The sequence below is a fragment of the Sturnus vulgaris genome, chromosome 2, assembly GCF_052056855.1.
Source record: "Sturnus vulgaris isolate bStuVul1 chromosome 2, bStuVul1.hap1, whole genome shotgun sequence".
In the NCBI taxonomy this organism is placed as follows: Eukaryota; Metazoa; Chordata; class Aves; order Passeriformes; family Sturnidae; genus Sturnus; species Sturnus vulgaris.
The window spans coordinates 77,104,923-77,129,606 of NC_142244.1; the positions used below are offsets into that span (position 1 = coordinate 77,104,923).

Consider the following 24,684-nt stretch of genomic DNA (forward strand, 5'->3'; position numbering starts at 1 on the left):
ATCTCTTCAGCTTCTGAGCTATATCTATAAAAGCAAAGTAACTGTCCACATCTGCACTTTGCTGGAAAATGCCATGATTGTTACCCTATGGCATGTTCCTCCTGGATGTTCTTTGGGAATGATCAGGCAAGGGGGCAAGAGGATGGGCAATATGCCCTTTTGTCTTACAAATATTTGCAGTTTAGACAAATACTGAGCTACACTTGAGAACTTACAACTGTTTGTGGCTTGTGCAATCAGTCAAGTTTTGTTAGGTGGTCATTTACCCATTAACTGATTTGCTTCCCAGAGTTTCAGTAAGAGAGAGACAATATTAATGGACTCAACAAATGGAAAATAAAAACAATAATAAATGAAAAAGTTTTTCCAAAACTATTGAGCTGTGCTACACCTGCCAACATATTTCTGGAATTTAAACAAGAGTTTAAAGGAATGTGCATGATGTGTATGTGTGTCTGGTGTATCAGTTCTCTTCTCCAATTACAAAATCCTCTACCTTCCATCCAAATACGAAGTTCCAGTCTAACTCTTATGCTTGAACCTTGACTGTGCCTTTGTTTGCACACTTGGCATTCAGCTTTACTGGATGTAGTGTGCCATGGTGTTACAACCTGCCCCAGAAGGTGAAGGTAAATGAGGTTCCTGTTGATAGATCCCTTGGGGCAGATTAGAGTGAAATGACCCTGAATGATGGGTGTTTATACAGATAGAGATAGATAGATAGATAGATAGATAGATAGATAGATAGATAGATAGATAGATAGATAGTAATGCTCCAGCTCCAAAGGGTCTTCATCTTATCATCCATTTCCCTTACCTGGCTAAAAATTCAGATTGTTGCAAAATAAAGGTTCGTTTACTGTGGTCATCCTGTGGTGGGAGGAGAGCAACCCTCTGCACCTGGGCTGTTCTTGTGCACATCAGAGGTTTTGCTACCGCAAACCCAGAAATTCTCCTCCCCTTTGGTTGAGAGATGCAAACCTTGCCTCAGCAAAGCACCTGCTGCTTTTGGAAACAGCTGATTGTTTGAGTCATTAACCTTTAACATTTCAGTCGCTCACACATGGATACTGAGTGCAAACTGCAATAGATGTACACAGCTGACCATTAAATTTCTTGTTCTATTCATTAATCAGATACTATTTCAGCTTCACTTTCATGGGGTATTTCTCCCCCCATAAATCCTTTCTTCATCATACTTAATAGCCTAGACAGATTATTTCTAACTTCCCATAAACTTTATGCTTCAGAGTCTTTTATATCCAGCTAAGATGGTTTCGGTTTAGTAATAACCAGGTAGACTTTTCCTTCTTTTGTTGCATCTGCATTTGTAATAGTTTCTTGCCTCCAAACAATATTACAATGTTATAAATATTACAAAAATTAGTCACCCTCTGGATGACCAATTCTCCTGAGCTGTCCTTTGGGGAACAAACAGCCCTTCCTCTGGCTGTTTAGTGGTTATTTCCATATCTAGGTTGTGGTCTTCAGTACAGAAGAAACCCAGGTGTTACAACAAATCTGAAACACCCAACATGCACACATTAAAATACCTTAAATTCCTGCTAACCTGCTTCCAGTCTCTTGCTCACAATCCGAAAGACATAGGCTGCTCATATTTTACTTCACTTTTTCAATTGTTAAATCTTTGGGTGACTTTTGTTTTGATAGCAGCTACAGTGGAACTTTTGCTTTGGAATTATCTGTTCATAACACCGAGGCAATAAGAATTTTCCTGGTGGTATTGAGATATATCATCATCTAAATGACTCCAGGAAACTATAATTTTGCATTTTTATTGCTATGGAACTTAAACAGAGGTTCAAAGTGAAATTTATGTTTGAAGTTCAGCTCTTCAAGATCTCCAAGATGACACAAAGTGATTTCCCTGGCTAGCAGGTGAACACCCCAGACAGACTCAGCATCGTGGTGTCAGCATTTTGGTCTTTTCTTGCTGTGAGTGAGATACCAACTCCTCAACCAGGTCAAGGTAGCCCTTCTGCCTTTTTGGAGAAATGATGTGTAATAGGGCTTTGGCTTTGGAGCCACTTTGGGAAGCCAACATAAGAAGCCTAGGGTTGGAGCGGGTGACTTTGATTATATATCCTTTTTTGTCAGCAGCAACTGTGCTTAGTAAGTTCTGTTTAAAGTTGATTAGTCCTTATTGCTGTTTCTCATGTTTGTGATTTACTAATGATTAATAGCACCTTCATTTACATTCATTTATTTTTTTCATTTTTCGGTTTATCTTTTCCTTCTATTTAAGTAATTATCTTTTTCTAAAGAGAGAACAGTAATATTTTGTTGTAGTATATAGAAGTATATTTACTCCTTTCATCTTAGATTGTTTCTGACATTTAAGAAATATTTCTATCTGGTGGTGTCAATCCTCGCTTCATCATCCTCCAGCTGTACTCCAGCATTCTGATAACTGGAGTATAGTATAGTATTCATCTTTCCAAACTTTGGCACTGTACACATTTTTCAACAGAAAAACTTTTCATAATGATATATCTTTTTCCTCCTGTCTAATCAGTTTTTATTTCTTTCTTTGTGATCCCCTTGTCTGATTTTCTTGTCCTCAACTAATATATTAATGTTTTTCTTTTATTTTCAGATGAGTTCTTAGCTTCATACATCTTAAACCCAAGAATATTTTCGATTTCAATATTCTCTATTCCTGTTTCCTTCTTTCTCTTCTTTATTCCTTTAGTTTTGTCTCTCCTTTTTTTCTTTTTTTTTAAATTTGTATTCTTTATTACCTCCTTCGCAGCTGATGGTTTGCTCCTCTTGTGTTTCATGTTAACATGTTAACTCCATTTTGGGTTAATACCATTCTTCTTAATAGCACACATACATGTGTTTAAGTACATAGTTTCTGCATCTAGGCAAACAACTACTGAGCTTTCATACTTACCAGGGTTGCACTAAATAATGGTGTCAAAAACAGGGTCTAACTCTTACCTGTTTGAGGTATCTAACATCATGGAAAGTTCATCCAGGCTTTTGATGTTCCTAAAATTTCAGTAGAAATCCTCTAGCCAAAGTGTTGTCTCAGTTCTTGGCTGTTCTTATTATTCTCTTCATTTAAAAGAAAAATTTAAGTAAACAGGGATTTTAAAAAATATTTTCATATATCTGCAATGCAAAATGTCTAAAAATAGTCTTTAGATAAAGTTTTCCTTTCTTTGTAAGCTACAAGGCTGACATTTTGTCAAAGTATGTATATGTGGATTTCTACTTTGAGAAGGAGTTAGCTGTATCCTTTACTGTTAAACTCAACCCAGAATGGGGCAAAGTATTTCATGAAATTAGAGTACTCCAGGGATCTGGATTTTAAATTTTTTATTCTTCTAATGTTTTACCTCCTGGTATTAGCATTTGCTGTAGAAATCAGGAGTCCTGCCTATTGTGTGCTTTTATACTACAGGTTCTCACAGTAGTGTCTGTCTGCTTATAGTACATACCAAGAAAGCAGATGTCCTGTAGAGTTGCCCAGCTGGAAGTATAGGAGCAGGACTTTGCCTTCCTTGAACTTCAAGGGATTCCTGCTGTCCCATTTCTCCAAGTCAGGGATGCCTCTGAATTGCAGCCCAATTCCAGCATATTGACTTCTCTTCCACGATTTGACATCGCCCACCAACTAGATGAAAATACGTTTCCTTCATTTAATAAAACCATTAAATAATATCAGCTCCAACTCTGACTCCATTGAAATGGTTTCAATTAAATGTTTTTCTACTGATCACAACTCACTAAAATTAGTGATCCAGCCAATTTTACAACTAGTTTGCAGTCCATTTACCCAAAGTATATCTCATCAACTTAGCTATAGGAATATTATGCCAGGCCATTTCAGAGTCTTTGCTGAAGTAGGTTCTACAGCCCACTTTGTTCTCCCCTCACCCGCAGAGCCACCAGGAGAGGTGGTGGCCCCAGGAGGGCCAGGCTGTTCTCAGGGCTGCTTTCCTTTCTCCTGTTTCCACCTATTCAGAAAAAGAAGGCTGTGAGTATAATGAACTTCAAAATCTTTGAAAGCATACATGATGTGTGATAAAGACTGTTAAGTTTATTTACATGAATTTATTTATGAACATACAATCTCAGAGCAGGGACAACACCGCAGGTACATTCATGCTTTCAGGTTTCTGATGATCTCAGTTAGAACCTCCTTCTCTCATCAGACCTTGGACAGGAGGCAGTACACTTTCAATGCCAATTCCACTAGAAATGCAAATAAAGCATAGCTGTTGGAAATGAACTACTGACTACGCCTGGATTCAGGATGATATTTGCAGAAATAGAGTTGCAGTTTTTTGCAGTACAAGGTATATCTTGAACAAAATTTTAGTGACAGGTGAGATAGTGGAATTCCCTAGGGGATGTAATGAAAGCTAAGAGAAGGGGATTTAAAAGGCCATAAACAAAAATCCAAATCAGATTGGACTGCACTTGTTTAATCCCAAATGAAGAAAAGTGAGTAAAAGACAAACCTCCCAAAGGTTTGGATGATCTGTGAATGTAAATGCAATGCAGGGCTGTGCCTGACTGTATGAATTACACCTCTAGTATTTTCCTGGAATTTCTCAGGAAAAAGCTGTAGCAGAATGGTTTACCTCTTATAAGACTCTGGTCAGTCTGTCCAAATCAAAGAAAATATATCACCTGAGCACAAGGGAACATTTTGTCTTGTGCAGCTAAATTTAAGGAAATAATTTGGTTTGCAGAGGAAAGGATGGTGTGTGTGGAGGGGATGTGTATGTGTGTGGTGTGATGGCAGTATTATGAGAGAAAGAAAAACTGTTTCAGGGCCTGATTCAGTTTCTGCCAAACTGGTGAGTGCCTTTTATCTGATCTCTTTTATTTGATCATGGAGGAACTGATCTCCAGTGGTTAAACTATTAGTATTCCAGTCTTAGTCAGTGAAATAAACATATTAATTAATATCCAGGAGATAACCTTTATAGATTGAATTGTATGTATTTAGGAATGCTTTTACACTTGTCTGTAGATGGCATCAGTGTACTATATGCAAGGCAAAAATAATTAATTATGACAATAAATCTTTCTTTCCTGTCTTCTGTTACCAAGTAATCAACCTGGACAGTTGAGCAAGTGCTCCAACATCTAGGATAGCAATCTTCTGAAATAGAATAAAAGGTAACAGGAAAAACAATGCATTCTTTCTTTTGTTACAGATAAGCATGGACTCCTCCATATTGTTAGAGTCAGCATTTTTCATAACTATTGTCTAACAGGAACTCAGACAGACATTCAAGTTTAACATTTATTGATTTTTCACCTCTTGTGTTATAATGGAAAATTCTTCCTGGACTCTGATTTACAAAAGCAGAAGATAGACTTGATGTTCTAAACTAGGATATGTGTAAATATGTTTATAGAATCTAAGGAGAAAAGAAAAACTGTTTATGCTCTTTCTACCCTCCCAAAAGTAAATATTTGGAACAAGTAAAATATTAGTGAATAATATTTTTAAATGAAGTTTTTAACAGTAGAGATTATGCTGAGGTAGACCCTATATTGCCTGCCCCTAAGCAGGTTCCAGGCATCAATCTTTTTCAACAGCAGCTGAGAAATCTCCTCTGAAGCACAGAGTGTATTTTACCATCAAGTGGGAACTAGTGACCTGTCAGGATCTGCACTTTTGACCTGCAGTGCAGCAAAAAAAAAGATTTTCAAGCTTTATACTAGACCGAAACACGACACTGAACCTCTTAAGGACATTGAACACAGGACATATAAAATTGTGACTTTAAAAAGTATACACAAATGTGCAGCTTATCTTAAATAAATCTCTTAGTATGGAAACTATGAGATGGACAGACTAGTTTTTCTTAAGCAGAGGCCAGAAACTGCAAAATGCTGGAATAAATGATCAGTCTTTATATATTAATTAGATTTTTTGGAGAGTCTTAAGCAATCCTATAATACTTTCAGAAAGGATCCACAAAATTGTCATGGAAGTGTTCAAGGCCAGATTGGATGGAGCTTTGAGCAACCTGGTGTAGTGGAAGTGGAAGGTGACCCTGCTCCATGGCAGGGGTGTTTGAACTAGGTGATCTTTAAGGTCCTTTCCAACCCAAATCTTTCTATGATCCAGTGACAGCCAAGATGACTGGGATCCCTGTATGCTCTCAGCTGCATAAAGGAGAGTTCAGTAAATCCATTACCATATTTAGGATGAATTCTAAGAGTAGATATTTGTAATTGTGCTAAACTCTTATGTTTAGGCAACCTAAACAAACCCCAACTAGTCAGATATAATTACACAGACCTAGAAGATATCTGCTGAGCCTCTGCTGTGCTCTGCTATTAAAAGCAAAATCACACAATCACTCCTGCATGCTTAGAAAACATCGTGCAGCAAGTAGTTTGGCTGTGTAATCTCTTCACTCTCTTGAAAAGCTATTTTTTTCATTTCCTCATTCAAGTTGTTTCCAGGAATATGTCTTGTCTAGGCATATCAAAGTATGCAAAAACACAGTAATACTGATAAACATTTCAGTGATAAGAAACGCTGACAGTTTTGGTTTTGCTGTCTCCTGTGCCTTTAGCTCTTTTTTCCTCAGTTTTTTTGTTTGTTTGTTTGTTTGTGTTTTTTAATAAATGTAGTAAGCCTTAACCTTTCCTAGGTTTACCTGTCTTAAGTGACCTAGGTTGTGTCCAATTTTTTTTCTATACAGAACTAACAACATTGTTTAGTGCCAGATTTTCCTATTTATACTTTTATATAGTTTTTACCACTCTGAAATGTCTGAATAGCCAGGGCAACTTTATTCTGCTCTTCTTTTTCCCCTCACTTGGCAGTTAACATAAATGTCTATAATTTTCAGTAGAAGGTAAATTAAGTCTAAATAGTCATCATTTGTTCAATGAGTTGAGGCAGTGCAGACTTTATATTTGGTTTGTGGGCTTTTTTTGTTTTGTTTTGTTTTTTTTTTTTTTTTTTTTTTTTGTTGTTGTTGTTTTTAGTTATTTATTGGGGGGGTTGGTGTTTTTTGGAGGGTTGATGGTTTGGGGGTTTTTTTTGTTTGTTTTGTTTTTGGTGTTTGTTTGTTTGTTTGTTTGTTTTTTCATTTTACCATGCAGATGCTTCAGAATTTAAAAAAAAAATTACTACACTACTTTCTCTTGAGTACTGTAAATACACCTGCTCGGTGTAGTGCCAACAAATGCCCAGTGGCTTATACAGAACACCAGCTGTGTTATATAAATTTATAATAAGCAATTTGGGGACAGAGATCGCTGCAATCTTAAAGAAAAAAATCCCCATATTATGTCTGCGTACACTCTAGGATAATGGAAACCACCAGAGTATTCCAGTCACAAGTTTCAGAATATTAGAAGAAAAAAATTTCAAAATGTAGGTCTATTTCTTTTCCATTCTGCTGTTACATTTTGTCACAGTCTTAACCTGCTTGCGCTACTGAAATACTGTTGTCCAAGAGCCTGATTTTTTCAATACACTCAGAATTTTAAGAATGTCACTGTTCCAGAGAAAGAAGGCCTTCAGTCATACCTGCCAGCCTGCAAAGCTCATAGCGGATTTATCAATACATCCACATTTTCCATGAAGCACTCTCTCAGCTTTCTCTTTCACAGCTTTATTCAAATCACAGCCTTCATCTCTGTATCCTCAGATAAAGGGCTGTTTTCACAGGAAAATAGCCATGGTCATAGATTTTATTTTCCTTTCTAATGAAGAGTATGGAATACACTCAACACACCAGGCTAGGTTAGTTCATGCTTTGTTTTAATTCCTGCCAGCATCCATGCCCCACGCAGCCACTTGCTCACTCCCTCACCAGCAGGATCGAGGAGAGGATAGGAAGAGAGGGGACAGGAAAAGCTGGAGAATTCATGGGTTAAGGTAAAGACAGTTTCATGGGGAAAACAAAAGACACACACACACAAGCAAAGCGAAAACCAGGAATCAATTTGCTGCTTCCCATGGGCAAGGGTGATGTTCAGCCATTCCAGGAGAGCAGGGCCCTACTTAATGGTGACTTGGAAAGACAAACACCATCACCTCAAATGTCCCCCCCTTCCTTCTCCTTCCCCCTGCTTTATATACTGAATGTGATGTCACATGGTCTGGAATGCTCCTCTGGTCAGTGTGTGTCACCTGCCCTGGCTGTGTCTCCTCCCACCTTCTCATGCACCCCCAACTTCCTTGCCAGCATGGCAGTTTAAAAAGATGTTGTTTCTGTGTAAGCACTGCTCAGCTGTAATGAAAACATCTGTGTTCAGCACAAATCCAAAACACAGCCCTATACAAAACATAGCCATGGTGAAGAAAACTACCTCAACCCAAACCAGCCAAGTAGAAAGAATTTGCGCAGTCAAGTAAAGAGAATTTGCTGTAACTGGACTTGGTTCCCATTTGGTGTAAACTTGTAGTGTGGCTTTACAGCATCACAGAAAATGCCCCAAGTACTTCCAAATTCTCTTAAATGTACTTCCAGATTGCTAGTGACCCAGTAAGATTATTAACATAGGTAGAGTAACTGGGGTCACTTAACTGGTTTGTCTAATTTTACTCCAGTCACTCATTTTGCAAAGATAATTTTCTTAGACCATCCTTTGGCTTGATCACTCTTCATCAGTCTTCCACCTTTATGTCAGGTCCACTTACTCCATCACATCTCAAATGATACTTTTATTCATTAGTGCTGATGCAAAATTTTATTTCAAAAGCTGAATATGCTAATTACAGCAGAATACCAAAACACTTAAAACATAATTGGCAAGTTGCTTGGGAAAAAAAAAAATACAAGGTCTGTTAATATATCTATGGTTGGTCTTTTTCTGTGACCATACCAATACCTTACTGATGGAAGCATCTCTGCTGGATCCAGACTAAATCCTGTGAGAGAAACCAATGCCCCAACTCCATCAAAAACGAAACCTGGGGATGTTACCCCAGTAAACACAACACTGAAGTCAATTGCTTGAGTGATCTGAGTAGCCAGGCCCTTGGATACACTGTAATGTGGACACATCCTCCTGCAAAAGCTGTGGGGCTCTAAGAAAGCTTGACTGTTAGATTGAGATGCAGTCTCAGAGTGAAAACAGGGAATATTTGAATTAGGATTTAGGGTACATGCATCTCATTCACTGCCTAGAACTGCAGCAGTCCCGTTTCTGTCCACTCTCTTCCTCTTTGTGAGGAAGTCAAGGGGAAATGACAGTAAATGTTGTTGGTATCTTCATTGCTCATGCTTGAAAATCTATATTCATGTTGACTCCAATGTATTTTGGCTGTTTCCTTTAGCTCTGTCTCCAGCATTTTGCTGTATTGCTGACGTAAGTATGCATGGCTCCTGAAAACTGTGAGTGTATCTGAAAAGCAAATAGTGTGCCTATTTGTGTCTTTGTCAGCAATGGGTAGACTCTCTTGGAATACAGAAAATAGATTTTGTGTTTAAGCCGTTGTTTCAGTAAGGCTTTGGGATGGGTTAAAATTTTAACATAGCACACAGCAGGACAAATCCTATTTTTTCATCTGTTACTATCAGGTGACATTTTTTTCTGTTTTCTGACTGGTTTTGCTTTGATATATGGAAATAGGTCAAGCAATATGAAAATAATACTGAGCAGATGGTGTCACAATGATTTAGTAAAAAAAAATTTTGCATGTTCATGTTTGCACAGCAATATCTGTACTATATAATGGATTTTCCCTCTGCTTCGAGTTGCCATTAAAAAAAACATTTGGGACAGAAGTGACAAAAAAGATCTGGATCAATCTCATGGCACATATTTCAGCTCTTTCATGCTTTTCCACACTTTTGAAAATAGAGCCAATGGAAACCGCATTAAAACATGAAAGTATCTAAGTGGATTAAATTAGCAAATCTTCTAGTGAGAAGCTACTGAGCCTACTATTGTATAAATTTTCAAAGGTCTTCAAGCAGCTTCTTTTAGGCATTCCTGGTCACTTTCCAAATTAAAAGTTTGGGTTGTGTTCCAGTCTTGGTTTTGATGTCTTCTAGCATTTGTTTTTGCAAAACGTTATGTTCTTTCTTTTGCTGTCTTCCTTTGAGGATCAGGTCTCTAGGGAACGAGGAATATCCACAAATACATGGATGGGTTCTGTAATTAGAAAGAAGATCAAACTTCAGGTCTATCAGCAACCAAAACTGACGTCACAATTCACATTGTTTATTTATGTTTGTATTTTTTCCGTATACCTTCTGTATCGTGTGATTATTCTTAACACTCAGCAGCATCATCCAAAAATAAATTAAATTTTTCTCTCAGTCTTCAGATGTAGAGCTCAATTGATTTAATAAAACAGAATGAGGTAGCAATAATCCAAAAAAGTTTCTCAGGTGCAGTGGAGAGGATTAGATGTGGTTAGTATGATCTATTTCCAAGCTGTTGGGTTTTTTCTTGCATGATATTTGCTGAAGTACAGCATCAAGTGTAATAAAATCTGTGTTAATTCTAGGTACTGATGAAAAGTTATCTTGCTATATTTTGAATAGAAAAGAAGCTTTATGGTATTCCTATCAGAAATATTCTCATCCTTTGAACATCTTCCCTGGCATGAACAGCTTTTTAATTTAATTGGCAGATCAAACTGCACATTTACCAGTGGAAAAGGTTACCGTACATCATATAAATTAAAGGCCACCTAGCAACATCTTTAAGAATGAAGCTTGGTACTAAGTTTATATAGGATTTCAAAAATTAATTATTTTAGCTGACATTAATGATTCAGTTATATGTAAATTATGCATTAGGATGGAACTGCAGAAAGGAAGAGATCAACTCTTCAATTTTGGTTGAACATAAATTACATTAACATTCATTTAGAGTCCCCTTAGCCCTGCCAGTAACGTGTAAATGGCCTTCAGTATAAAAAAGAAACAGGCTTACTATGGAATCTTGTAATAAGGAAGTAAAAGATTTGCTTTTTGTTTTTTTTGTTTAATTTTTACATGAGGAACTAAATGTACAAAACCTGTTAATTGTTCAGTGGCTGTTTTACTTTCACATACTTAAGATATTTGAAATATAACCTTTAGATACTGTTTTGCACTGATAACTCTTTTCACTTCCCCTTTCCCTCTTAATTTATGATTTTTATTATTATTTATTATTATTATTGTTATTATTTTAAAATTATTACAGAACGAGTATTTTTAATATTGTTACAGAAAAGGAGCATTTTAAGACAGTCTTTCTCTTTTGGGAACCTCCCTATATACCATACAGCACTCTGAAAACATTATTTAGGAACCAAGAAGGCCAAATTGAGTACAATGCTGCATTTTAATATGTAATGCTGGAGTTAGAATTTGATTTGTAGCCTATAAAGTGGTCATTGAAATTTTTCAGGGTTTTTTTTTGTTTGTTTGTTTGTTTTTTTGTGTGTGTGGTTGGTTTTGTTTTATTTTAATGTAAGAGAAAGCATCTTTTTGTTCTTGTGAAGACTGAAGTAATTTGAAGCATGGCTTTTCCCAAGTTGTGTCCTAGACATCACAAAGTTTTGTTTCTTTTTTCAATTATAAGAATTTATAGATTGTTGAAAGAAGGACTACATTGTGAGACCCTTTCAATGTAGGACAAAGTTTGCTAAAAAGTGTACTTATTTATTACACCAGTTGAAGAGGAGTGTGTCTCTTGAGTCATGGAATTCATGTTAATAGTTGCAGTCCACATATCATAATGGAGAAAATATGTTAATTTAGAACAGACTGAAATGTTCCTTAACATTCTTATTGGTGTTTCAAATAAATGAGAATATACTGTACTGATAATAATTTTAAATAGCTTTCCTCGGAGACTATAGTTTGTCAACTCTTCCATTTTATTTGGCTCAGAAGATTTAAAATTGGATAATCAAAGTGGTCTGTACCACATTTTACAAATCATTAGTTTCTCAGATGAGCAAGTAAAAACATCATTCAAAATTTGTGTTTGTGGACAAAAATGGTGTGTTCTCTTAAACCAAATTATACACCTGAAAAACAGACATTTTTTGAGGAGAGATCTGAAAGAATTAATCAAGTAGAAGTTTTTCTCCTTCATCCATGGCTGATACTCATTTGGTTTTCTTGGTCTTCACCACACTATTGCCATAATATGAGAAATAATATTTTTTTTCCCGAGTGTTCACTGCCCAAATGGTAAAAATATCCTAATTATTAAAATAAAGTACTCAGTGCTAAATCTCTAGTGATTTCCCATTATTTAAAACACATATTTTAATAGGTTGTTGTTTTTAAGAATTGCCTGTCTAGTGAAATAGTTAGAAATACTCAGGAGTACCAACATTTTTCTCCAAAGTGCCAATTAAATTAATGATATTTTAAGTATTTACTAGATAAATGTCTATATATTTATCAATCTGTCTGTGCATCTAAAAGAAAAGCTGAAGATTCATTCCACAAATATTTTCTGTCAGATTGAAAATAAGATAATTTTATTCTTTTAATTAAAAGTTCATTCCATATTTTGTCTTCTTTCTGGTTCTCAGATTAAAGCCTTTCTTCTGTCAGGTTTGATGAGCACTTTTTTATTTCATTTCTTGGTCTTGTGGGAATATTTTCAAATATTTGAAGTCAAATGCAACAGCAACTGCGAGTTAAATAACTGCAGGCATTTAAAGTAGGTGCAGACATCAAGCTTCTTTTAAGTAGAATGAGCACACTTTATTTGTACCCTGGCTACTTTACAAAGAAAAAAAATGAGCAACAAGGAGCTCATCTGCTAGCAAAAGAACTGAAGAATTTTTCAGTTTCTCAATGCAGGAGGAATGCTATGTCTATGGAATGTGGTTATGCATATAGAGTTATCCATTAAGGTAGTCTGAAACAAAATATGGATGGAGCTTCTCAAAAGAACAGATGAATTAAGATATTCTCTGACAGGATTTTTTCTACACTTCTGATAATAAAAATGGATTCTTAGTGCAGGGTTGGAAAATACGTGGGGCTTTTTTAAAATCACAAATTAGGGTGTAGAATCAATGAATCTTGTCATAAAACCTCATATAACCATGCTGTGCAACAGGAGAAGTGAAGATGGGGTTCTGCAATAATAAATATACAAAGCAAAGGGAAATGTGTTCTATTTAGCAGAGTGGACTTTGGAATTAAAGTGGAAAATTCAATGTACACATTATAGTTTACTTTATGTGTCATGGAATTTGATTCATTAATGTTGCCCAAATGCTTTTGAATTCTGCATCTGAAACACAGATGTGGTGTTTCAGCAGTGTGTTTAATGCTGCCTAAATTAGAAGCCTGTGCTCACCTTTTTTATTTCCCCAGAAAATGAAAGAAGTGCCTCTGACAGTCTTCATAAAGTAATCCAGAGGGCCTGGGTGGGAGATTTCTTCTCCTGATTGTGTGTAACAGAGCCTGGTGGAACCTGCAGGACAAATGCCAGGTTTCTTTCTCTCAGTGAGGAGCCAAGCAGCACTAGACCTACAGAACATTACTAATGATGAGCGCAAGAGAGCTTTAGCATTTGACTCTGACCTAATGAACAGTATACTTATATTTCATCAAACAATTTTACAGAGGTGGCCACCAGACACCTATGGTGCATTATGGAGAAGGATATACAAATGGAAGATGAAATGGGAGATGTTAAAACTGTGGCATATCAAAGTAAACAGCATGAGCTATGCACAAGGTGTTATTACTCAAAGCTGTGAAATATTTATACTTACGGGTAATTTGATTAATCAGTTGGAAAGTGAGAGATTTACATATGACCATAATATAAAATCCTTTATTGAACTGATTAGAAAAAATATATAGATATGTATTGGATTACTTGGTTTGAGATTTCCTGTTACCTATTCTTCGTTTTTTAGTACACAGTAGTATGTTTATTATCTTCCAGATAGCCCTAAATAAAGAAGCTTGTGAGTGGGACTCTATTTTATATGACATGTAATTTAGATACCTATATACACATTTACTCAGTTTTGACTGTCCTTTGCAAGGACATTAAGGGTTTTATTTTAGACAGAAGGTATTTCCATCCATATAAAAATTATGATGATACAACTACGACTCAAAATTCTTGAAAAAAACGTGTATTTTTTTATAAGTAGAAAAATGCAAAGAGTTTGCAAAGCAAAGGTCAGTAGCAGAATGTGGGCTTAAGAATATAATAAGGAAAAAAACAAGTTCAGGAGATCATGCAACAACAATAGGAATGTAAAGAAAACCTGAGGGAGTGGGTTAAAAATGGATCATTTTGACAGGAAGCAACTGTTGTGCTCTATGACCATATTTCTTTCTCATGTGGTCAGAAATTCAGAAGGAGTTCCAAAGGCTGCTCGTGATATCTCATGCAATGAATAGGTCAAAGGACAGAAGAAGCCTTTTCAATTCTGTGCCTCATTGTAGTCATTGCACCATCAAAGACTTCTGATGTATGATGGAAAGTTTCAATTGTTCTGCAAAGACTGAAAAAGGTCTCTGCAGGCATTTCAAATGAATAGAACTGGGAGAAATCCTAAGTCTGCTAAAGAGAAGATTGCAAACTCCAAATCCATGCTAAGGAATAATTCAAAATACAATTTGACCCTGCAAGATATAAATATTCTCCTTTCTGTTTCTTTTCCTACCTGGCTAATTATGTATCACCTTGCAATTTGACATGGTAGAAGCAAAAATCTATTGTCATTTTTAAAATGCATGTGAAGAGAATATGAATGTGAAGCTAGGAGTCTGTGTCCTTCTTTATATAATGTAATGATATTGTGTTCCTTTTTTCAATACCCATACATCAAAAAGATATGACCAGTGTACAGAGAATTCAATTTAGTTTTGACTAATTGGATATGATAACAAACTTTTGTGTTAAAAGATAAAAAAGATTCTCTTCAATATATTGAAAGGAATATAAAGTCAATGAAAGTAAGAAATTAACTATATTCCCATTGAGAGAGAGATCCTGGTATAATCTATTTTAAAATGAAGGAATTTCACTAAGTAAGATACTGTTAACTAGGGTCAAAATAGTAGGAAATAATCTATTTAAAAAGTATTCTTAAGCGCTCTTATCTTAACGGAAAATACACAAAATTTTCTGATAGGCCCGTCCTGTTCCATTTTCTTTCATTGTTTTTCCTTTTAAACACAATTTTGTGTTTTGTCACTTAACATTATTTATTTCAAGATAATTTATTTCAATGTAGGTAAATCCAGAAAAATTCTTTCAAATCCCATTACAATCCATGGTGGTCTTGTCTGTAAAACAGATGGCCTTTCAGATTTCTGCTGGATGACTAAATGCAGAATAAAAGATGAGACAAAAGTCAAATACCTGCATAGCCAACAGAGCACACATGATTTATTTTGAATATCTAAAGGGAAATCACGTGGTAAATGTCATTAGGGTAAAGAAATGCTGCAGAGTTGATTTGCAAATAAGACATTTTTAGTTAAAGATACTGCCTTTGGTTTTGGCAATATCCCAGATAGTTTTTTAAGTTCTTAAAAATTTTATTGCCAGTTGGATTAATTTTGTTAATCTACCAAGCACAGGAAATGAAAAGCAGATGAATCCATGATGTGCCCAATTATCTACTCCTTAAATAGCTCTATTAGTTGAAATAATAGCCAAGAATACTTGATGACTGTTCTGTTGAAGCTGTTTCTTTATGAGGAAAAGATGGCACACTGGGACAACTTTTCTTTCCCAAATGAGACTTCCAAACTTAACTGTATGTCTGGAGGATTGTTCAATAGCTGTGGCTTTTGCATAGTGAAGAGGATAACACAGACTTTTTGGATTATACTGGATGGCACTATGGTAACTGGACAAAAAAAAAAGTCAAGATTTTAAAATTAAGTCTTTTGAATTTCTGTGCCATTCCTAAAAGTTCCTTCTGCCATGTTTCTTCTTTGAAGTTTAACTATAGATAATGTTGCCACACTCTCATTGGCAACTTGTATGACTAGAGTGGCAAAAACCAATGCCAAATTAGCCTCCATACAGTGTTCAGTAGTAAACTGGCTACCAGATTGGAAATTATTATGGAAATTACCAGACAAGCATTATGGAAACTAGAATTCTTAAAGGCTGGCACTCTTTTTCAAAAATGTTTGTCAACTGATGAGTCTGCAAAATTCAGATTATTGCCCTTATTCTGTAAAGTGGCAAAATAGCAGAAGGAGAAGCAGCTGGAAGAGGAGGAACAACAGCAGGAGGGATCATAAAAACACCAGTTTGGGGGTGATTTACACCCTGCTCACTGGCTCTAACATGCTACTAATTGCAGAGAGGACTTGAAAGGAGAACATCAGCATGAGAAGAGCAGTAGGAAGCATTAAGCCATGACCATATGTAGAAATGTTTTGAACTGACAGGTGATCCAAAACCATGTTTTTGTAATGATCCTCTTGGATGCCTGTTCTTAGCTGTATCTTTTTGCAACTTATCGGAACTGTTCTTAGCTTGGTAAGGTTGGGACATATGCAAATGAAGCCTTACTGTAATTAGAAGTCATAATTATCTGGGGCAAAGAAATCTCAACAACTCATGATTAATTTTGGGACATGAGGAATCTCTATTTACTTTTTTTGCATATTAAGTCTGGAAAATGAGTTTTCCTTGCTTGTAGGATGTGCTGTTCTTTTGGCTTAATAGCAAAAATAAGTGATTTGCAGAGCAGTAGAATTGATTTTGCATGTGAAGGTACTTTTTCTAACCTAACCTCTGTTTTACTTCATTTGTATTTAAGTCTATAATACAGTAGAAGGTGGAGATTGTAAGACCTTTCTACCTTGATGGAGTATATTGAAATATAATGAAGACAGGCATTCTCAGCATTTGCTATTGGAGTCACTGCCACCTGAGAGAGCTGTGAGGATGTGTCTGAATGTCTGTAGTGATGTTCACTTCTGCTCTGGCTTGTCATCCTCACAGAAGAACCTGCTTTAAAAAGAGCTGGCTTAGCGTCAAGGTCATCCAGGCTTTATATGAGCTTGGTCTCAGCATTGGGGTAACCTTTAAGGATTTTGTGTCTGAAGCTGATGTCAGAATTTTACTGCTCAGAACATGCACTCAGCATATCTGCAGTGTACAGGATACTGCAAAAATCTATAGTGCCAAAGATCTGTTCCTACTTGGGGATTTTAACAATTCTTATGATGATGATCACAGATAATAGGTAATTGATATTGTATAGGCTATCTTTCCTCTTTAATTTTTTTGTGAAAGACAGTGTCCATTCTTTACTAATATTTACCCAATTTAAATTTCACCAAGATGTCTACCCAAAACTACACCACTCGGACCAGCCTCAGGGGCACTCCAGAACGACGATGTATGAGCTTCTCAAACTCTGCTGGTCCTTGAGTGCTCCGAAGAAAAATTCAGCTATGCTTACAGATTTGGTTGTGTCATACAGCCTGCCACTTCTGGAGTGTGTAAGGTGCTAAGGGGGAGACTGCTAGGAAGAGGAGGAGAAAAAAGGTAGGAAGACTGTTTGGACTCGGTAAGGAAAAAGAACAGGGCCCACATATACGTTGGAGAAAGCATATTGGGTGTTTGAAAGAAAAATTCTATAGCAAGCAATCAGCTTAGCTAACTGGAAAAGGCTGGCAGAATATTTGTTCACATGGCCTGAAGCAAAATGCTGGCACACCACTGAGGATAGGATTTAATGGTCCTTTAGATAACATATAAATGTAATTTATTTATTTATTACAAATGTAATAAATTTTTAAAAATGAGACTAGAAAGCATAAATACACAAACATGTAAAACGTGATTTTTTTTTCTATCCTGAAGTATTTATCTGAAAGTAATAAAGAAAAAAATAATCAAATTAAGATAGAAAGGCATTGGAGTATCTGCATTTCTCAGCAGCCAATGCTTCTAACAAGGAATGCAGAGGCAGCAGATGAGAAATGAACCAGATTTACTCAGCAGTAGATCCATGCTTGGACACTAGCAATTTCTGTCACCTGATATATGACTTTAGAGACAGAGGTGGAGCATGAACTATCTGGAGCAGTCTAAAAGATATACTTTAAAAAAAAAGAAGCAGTCCCTGTCAAGTCTCTTCTCAGACACTGAAGAAGGTTCTTACAAAGTTTTCTCTCTAGGCAGAGCAGTTCCTGTGGAAATAGGCTGTAGCACGTCACAATTGATGGAGGAATGGGAAGGAATATGTCGATTTTACTGTGAAAATTAGAAATTATTAATGACAAACTGAATAATAGCTCCTGATAGTTCAGGGAAGCATTCCATCCATGCAAAACCTGTTGTTTTGTTTGGTTGGTTGCTTTTTTGTTTGTTTGGGTTTTTTGGTTTGGTTTTTTTTTGTTTGTTTTTTTTTGTTGTTTTTTTTTTTTTTTGTTGGTTTTGTTTTTGTTTTTGTTTTTGTTTTTGTTTTTTGTTTTTTGTTTTTTTGTTTTTGTTTTTTGGTTTTTTTTTGTTTTGGTTTGGTTTTTTGTTTTTTTTTTTTTTCATTTCAGCTAAAACACATAGAAAAAAAATAAAAATAATGAGTTTTTTTGCTCTTCTTGTTGTTCAGCTTTTTCTGACTCAGGCATTGAGGCCTGAGTGCCTGAGCACCATATACACTTTATCAAACAAATAACCTGCCTCAGATCTAGGATTGCTTCTTTACCAACCAACCCTAACTGGAGATTTTTATATTATTATAATGATATATCTGTATTATGTGTTTATACTTCAATAAAATATTCAAGTATAGCTGCTTGGCTCTGCAGGAGTTAATGCACTTTATAAACGTTTTCTTCATGTTTGTTTCCATGGTTTGGAACTGTGAACATAGCATTCACAGTGTGTCCCATGAGTCAGAATAAGCTTCTGTACAGCTCAGACATAATCTGCATTTGTTTTCACAGCACCAACTGATAGAGAAGGCTATTTTTGCTTGAGAATTTTAGTGAGATATGTCTCTGAGCAAGAGGAGTAGATTTATTTTTCCCTTGCTGACTTGAAGTTAATTACTGACATAGTAGCATGCATGAATTGACTGTGACAGACAATAATGCTTTCAATATCTAATGAATGAATAGAAGAGTTTAGTTTGGTACATTTTTAAAGGGCATTACATGGCATTTAAGCATGTTTTCATAAGACAGAATTTTCCTTGAAATTCTAGTTTTCTTTTATGCTTTAAAAGTCTGCACTCTTCAGCCAACAGTACTTTATGGATTTCTTTATATTAAACATTTTATGTTATATGAGTATTATAATCTTCTGAAATACCTTTCAAATGGTCAGTATTTAGCTGATCCATGTTGGAGTCAAGCACATTAAGTCATTCAGAAGCCTGTACCGTAGAGAGCTGTTCCTAGGTCATAGAGTTTTATTGTCTACAATCACAAAATGTGGTGTGGTTGGCAAACCCTGCATTGGTTTTTGAAATTACTGTGCTACCAGTATGTTCCAATCAATGAGAACCTCTGAGCCATGAACTTTATTGATTTGTATTCTCCTGGGTAACATGAATGGCCTTCTTTAAGTCTTCCAATTTCACTATCAAGATTTTTTTTTTTTTCTGAAAACACAGCTTAAAAGAATGACAGGTTTATTTATGCAGTTTCTTTGTCACCCAACTCTTGCAGAGCCTGAAACAAAAGCAAGTGCTGCAATAGGAATAAAAATCAAACAGCAACCATACTTTTGATTTTGAAACCTTTGGTTAGGACACTTCCACAGTAGTTTCTGACTTCTGGAAATGTGTAACATTTCATTCAACCTCTTCAATCCTTTTTTGAAATGTTTAATTTTTTTAAAATGTTTTTTTAATTTAATATATGTTTTCATCACTTTGAATCAAAGAAGTGACAAAACAAAATTTCAGTAATCCTGTTTTGGTTTTTTATTAAAGATGTTGGAATAGCAAATTTCAGCTTCATAGCTCAAATCTCATCAATAATGCCGAATGGAACCATGGCTCTGTGGAATGAGTAACTTAGTGTTCTGTAGACATGATTCAGTGAAGCTTCCTTCTCCATTTGCTAAACATACAATATTGAAGTAACAGCTCTGTAAGGGGTAAAATAGAACCAGAAGTAACATCTGGGTTGTGTCTGTATTAGAGCGATGGAACTATCTTTAAATAAATATTTTGTTCATGCTGATCAGGAAAGAAGTAGAAAAGAAGGTAATGAAATGGTTTAATTTTTGTTGGTTTTTAATTTTTTTCTTTTTTTTTCTCAATGAGAAAGATCTCATAGCTGCTGAAACTTAATTATTTTAGATATTTTCAGTCTTGAAATCTGGCTGATAAGGAATTACTGGAAAAGAAATTGAGTGAATTTGCTTACAGAGTGCCATGCTTCGCAGGTCTGTGTATATGCAGCTGTACTGCTTCAGTCTCACATTTTAAAAAAATCTACACATATAAATATATGTATCCAGCAGGACGTGGTGAAAGTCACAGAAAGTTTGTGACAAAGCAGAGAGTTAAATTAGCCATTTCCCTAATTCCAGATCAGGTCTGTAATCATGAACTGCCTTTGCTTCCAGGAATCGAGTCATTCCCTGCCTCTGCCAGAAATTTTCTGCATCACAAGTTGGCTAATAAATTTGGCTCTGGTCCACAGAATTTATGTGAACATGTAAGAAGCTGCGATCATCAAAATGCCCATCTCAACACCAACAGTCATCTAAAAATTTAACAGGGAACCAAAAGTTCTGCTTCTGCGTGTAGGCAGAATTATCATAGGCAATTTCAAGCTGAGCGTGATTATCTCGTGTCACATCCAAACACTGATCATTAAATTAGGTTTTCTTCTCACTAAATCCCCTACAGGACTGATCTGAAGGCATGTTCTCAACACGTCTATCAGACACTTTGTGCCTGAGATCCACACCTAACATTATAATGATTGCCAGTTTTATTTTTAAGAAAGGTAATAAATGCCACTTGCTCTGTTAATTAATTGTCTTAAGTAATTGTCCCATTGTTCAGCACTGCAAAAAAATCCTATTTCTAGTTTGGGAATAAAACAGCGCTATGCCCATTTACTGCTATAGTTTACTATAATTTCTTTAAGCAAAGTTCAGTCTTGCTTTATTTTTGTTTTATGCTGTATATAGGAGAACAAAGACTCAGTTTGCATTGAATTATTTAAGGTGCTTTAAGTGATTGACTGAAACAAATTCTGACAGTGATTTTAAGTCTGAAAATTGCTTGCTATAAGATGTGTAAGGCATCACATATACATACGTTTTTAAACTGTCTATACCTGTAGACTTGAAGTAATGCCACAGATATAGATGCTTTTCTGTGCACTTTAGATAAGAGATATTTAAAATTTTCCTCAATTGTGATCTGTTTTTTCAAGTCCTTTACTACCATTTTCCAGGCCAAATGATAGCTATTCTCATTTTCATTTCTCTCTTTGGCTTTTGAGCTCTTATATATATCAGCTTTGCTTCCATTGCTCCTAAAGTTTGTATGTTAGATTTTGTTCTAAAATTAAAATTTAAAATATAAAATATAAAATTACCGTCTATTCTCTACTCTCATCAGTATTTTACTTATATTATTCTCATTTCAAGTTACTTTTATGAATATTTTAAATTGGAAACACAAATCTACCTAGAAAAGTTATTACATGTACTTCTCCCTCTTTGAACCTTTTTTCCCAAAGGTTTATTTAAGCAAGAATGTTTTGTTTATATATCTGTCTTCCTACCAAATACTCACACCTGTTTGTGGACCAAGTGCAGTCTTTAGAAATATGAATACACAGAGCCAAGTTTCTTTAAACCTTACAATGACTCGGCCAAGCGAGCAGAGTTCTCCTAGATCTTCATTATCTGAAAGCACCCACAAGTGGAGTGGCATTTATGTGAGGTAACATATGGTGTTGGCATGAACTACAGTGATTGTACTGACAGCAGATAAAATTAAAAATTCAGGAACCTGGGCCAATCAATTCACTGGTCTGTAAATTACACAACACTGTTATGAATTTTTTCCTTGCATAATATATGGTTGCACTTTCTCTTCTCCATTGAATCTTCCTATTAAAATCAGTTATTTTGACAGCCAGAAGTGATTGCTGAAGTGCAACTCCTGTACTGATAGTACTGTGTCTGTTTTTATCATAGCATACAGAACACTTGCATTTTATTTAATGTGATTAATACAGTTACATATTCTAGAGAGTGTATATCGACCATCATTTACTCACAGAACTACCTGAAAAAAAGTCTATTACTTGGTAAAGGATAAGGCCCAGATGTGAAATTGACTTTTTTCCTTACTTTTTTTTTTTTTTTTTTTGCTTACTGACAGATAATCACCCACAGAAAATCCTAAACTCCCCAACAATGCCAGTGTACCCAGTATATATGGAGATACCCATTTGGAAAAATGCTGCTCAAAATGGAATTACACTGTATTCTTTCCTAAATGACTGTTCTATATTGATTAAACCCATCTATGTGTAGTGCCTGAAATCCTATTAGGCACCATGCTACTTGAAATCCAGTGACCTGAATCCTGAACATCTCATTTGTCCCTTATTCGTCACATCTTAATGTAAAGACTTGCCTGTCTCCTAAACAAGGAGTCTGTGTCCTACTGCCTCCTGTGTTCAGTGGTGTCAGTCCAGTACTGTCTGACTGGGTTTTTTTGAGATATTTTACACAAGGAGAGCTTAATGTTTAACATCAAATTTACTGATGTGAAAATAGTTGGCATTATATGTGATTTTGACATAAGAAAGTAATACTACAATATTCTAAAATCAGAAAACAACATAACAGAAGGATTGAAGTATGCAGCTGAAATACAACACAAGCAAGATTCCCATTACTGATCCCTGTATCCTCAACAACATCATGGCACCAGGTGTCCCCAGCTGCTGTGAAGGAGCACGTGGGTGAAAGCCAACTCCAGCCCACTTCTCTGTTTAAAGTTCCTCTCATTAATTGCGCAGCTCTTATAATTTTTGTTGTGTTGATGGTGTATGATGGTATGGTGTGGTCTGGCTAGCTCAGGAAGCAGGAAGTCTCCTAATTATCATGGGGGATGCTGTTTACAGCCTGCAGACACACTGATACAATAGATACCTGCCAGAAAGGTCACCCTGCTGTCCCTGCCATGTTGAAATCAGTTTAGTTTTCTCTAAAGTGATTGATGACCATTCCTTACCTCCTTCCCTGAGCTCATCTTTCTTGCCTTCCTCCTCGGAGTCTTCCAGTACGGTGGTGTGTTGGTTGTTGCAAGTGGAGAGACTGAGGCTCATAAAAAGCTGAATCAGACTTACACAGGATAATTTTCCCTTCTAAGTTGCCTCTGTCTCTTCTCTGACTAGAGAGGGACTCAGCAACTGAGCAAACAGTATTGGCAATTTAGACAATTACTTAGGCAGAATTAACACAGGCCAATCTATGTACCCCCAGATAATGTCCTCCCACTGGAGAGTGCCTAATAGCTGCTAAAGCCATTTTCTTAAAGCAGATCAGAAGTCCTTTTTTTTCCTTTACATTGCAATCAATCTGACTGCTTTATAACGCACTTTGTTCTGTTAACAGTACGTTATATCTGGCTATCCCAAGAAATGGTGTGTAAAATCCCACTTTGGGGATTTGATCGATTGCTGTATTTTTAGTTTGTTAGACATATGTGTCTATGCATGAATATATACATATGCATTCCCCAGGCAGGACATGTTCACTGTATATGTGGGTGCTGGACAATTTGTGTGGATGCTAGATGATGAAAATATCATAGAATTACATCAAAATATGCATGGCACATTACACTACACTGTAAGAAGTGTGTGAGCAGCATAGAGAATTTTCATATCTCTCTGCATTGAAATAGATGCATATTTTATTTGGTACTTTTCCTGAGTTATTCACTTAAACAATAGTCAAAAACTGCTGGCACCTTTTGTTTGCCTACTAAGTATGAAGAAGCTGATTGGTGTGAACTCAAATAATTTTGCTCCAAACATAAGGAGCTCTAGTCAACTGGATGTTGTTAATATAAAATTCACAAGTGTTATAATAAACAGAAAAAGACCGTTGATTGTTTATTCTGATCTTTCATATCACATTTCAAAATGTAGTATGTGCAATATAAGCATTTAGAAATTTTTACTTCCTGCTTATGTAAGAACAAAAATTCTTGTGCTGTTTATTCCCCTCCATCCAAATGTATATAATAAAATCATAACAACAGGAAAACTACCCCCTTGTATGCATTGGAAGTGGTAGCATGATTAGAATTAATATTGATTAACCTCTTAACTGATTTTGATTAGGTTAAGTAGAACTATAAACTTTTGCTTCATACATCTTTTTATCAGTCACTGAAATTATTGTAAAATGTCACACATTTCACATTGAAGAATTATGAAGTCATGAGTAAACATTATTTTGTTTGAAGTTATTTTCTTCCATAAAAAAACAGTGCACAGCAACAGACAAAATCTTCTCAAGTTCTGTTATTTATGCTTACATATAAAATCTTGTTCTCTCAAGTGATGTGGCTTGACAAAATGTGTTGTCATGATGGTACAAATATAATTTCTAATAACCACCTGTATCATATTTTATCTCCTGCAAAATTTTCATTTTCCAAACATTTTTAAATCATGTAAGTATGAAGTTATGGAATTGTATTCACATTTGTTACACAGGTAGCTTTTCAAATTTATTTGAAGTGTTGTCTGGTACAAG

At 35.6% G+C, this 24,684-nt stretch overlaps 1 protein-coding gene and 1 long non-coding RNA gene across 2 annotated transcripts in view; one reads left to right on the plus strand and one right to left on the minus strand.

Annotated features, from left to right (window-relative positions):
• Positions 1 to 24,684, plus strand: part of GPC5 (glypican 5) — a 584,807-nt gene that overhangs the window by 144,822 nt on the left and 415,301 nt on the right. The gene's annotated exons all lie outside the window — the stretch shown is intronic.
• LOC148224860 (uncharacterized) lies at positions 9,761 to 23,260 on the minus strand. The gene is made up of 3 exons (XR_015801561.1): positions 23,150 to 23,260; positions 13,288 to 13,404; positions 9,761 to 10,116 (listed from the first exon to the last, which is right to left on the minus strand). It is a non-coding gene; the product is annotated as an uncharacterized LOC148224860 (long non-coding RNA).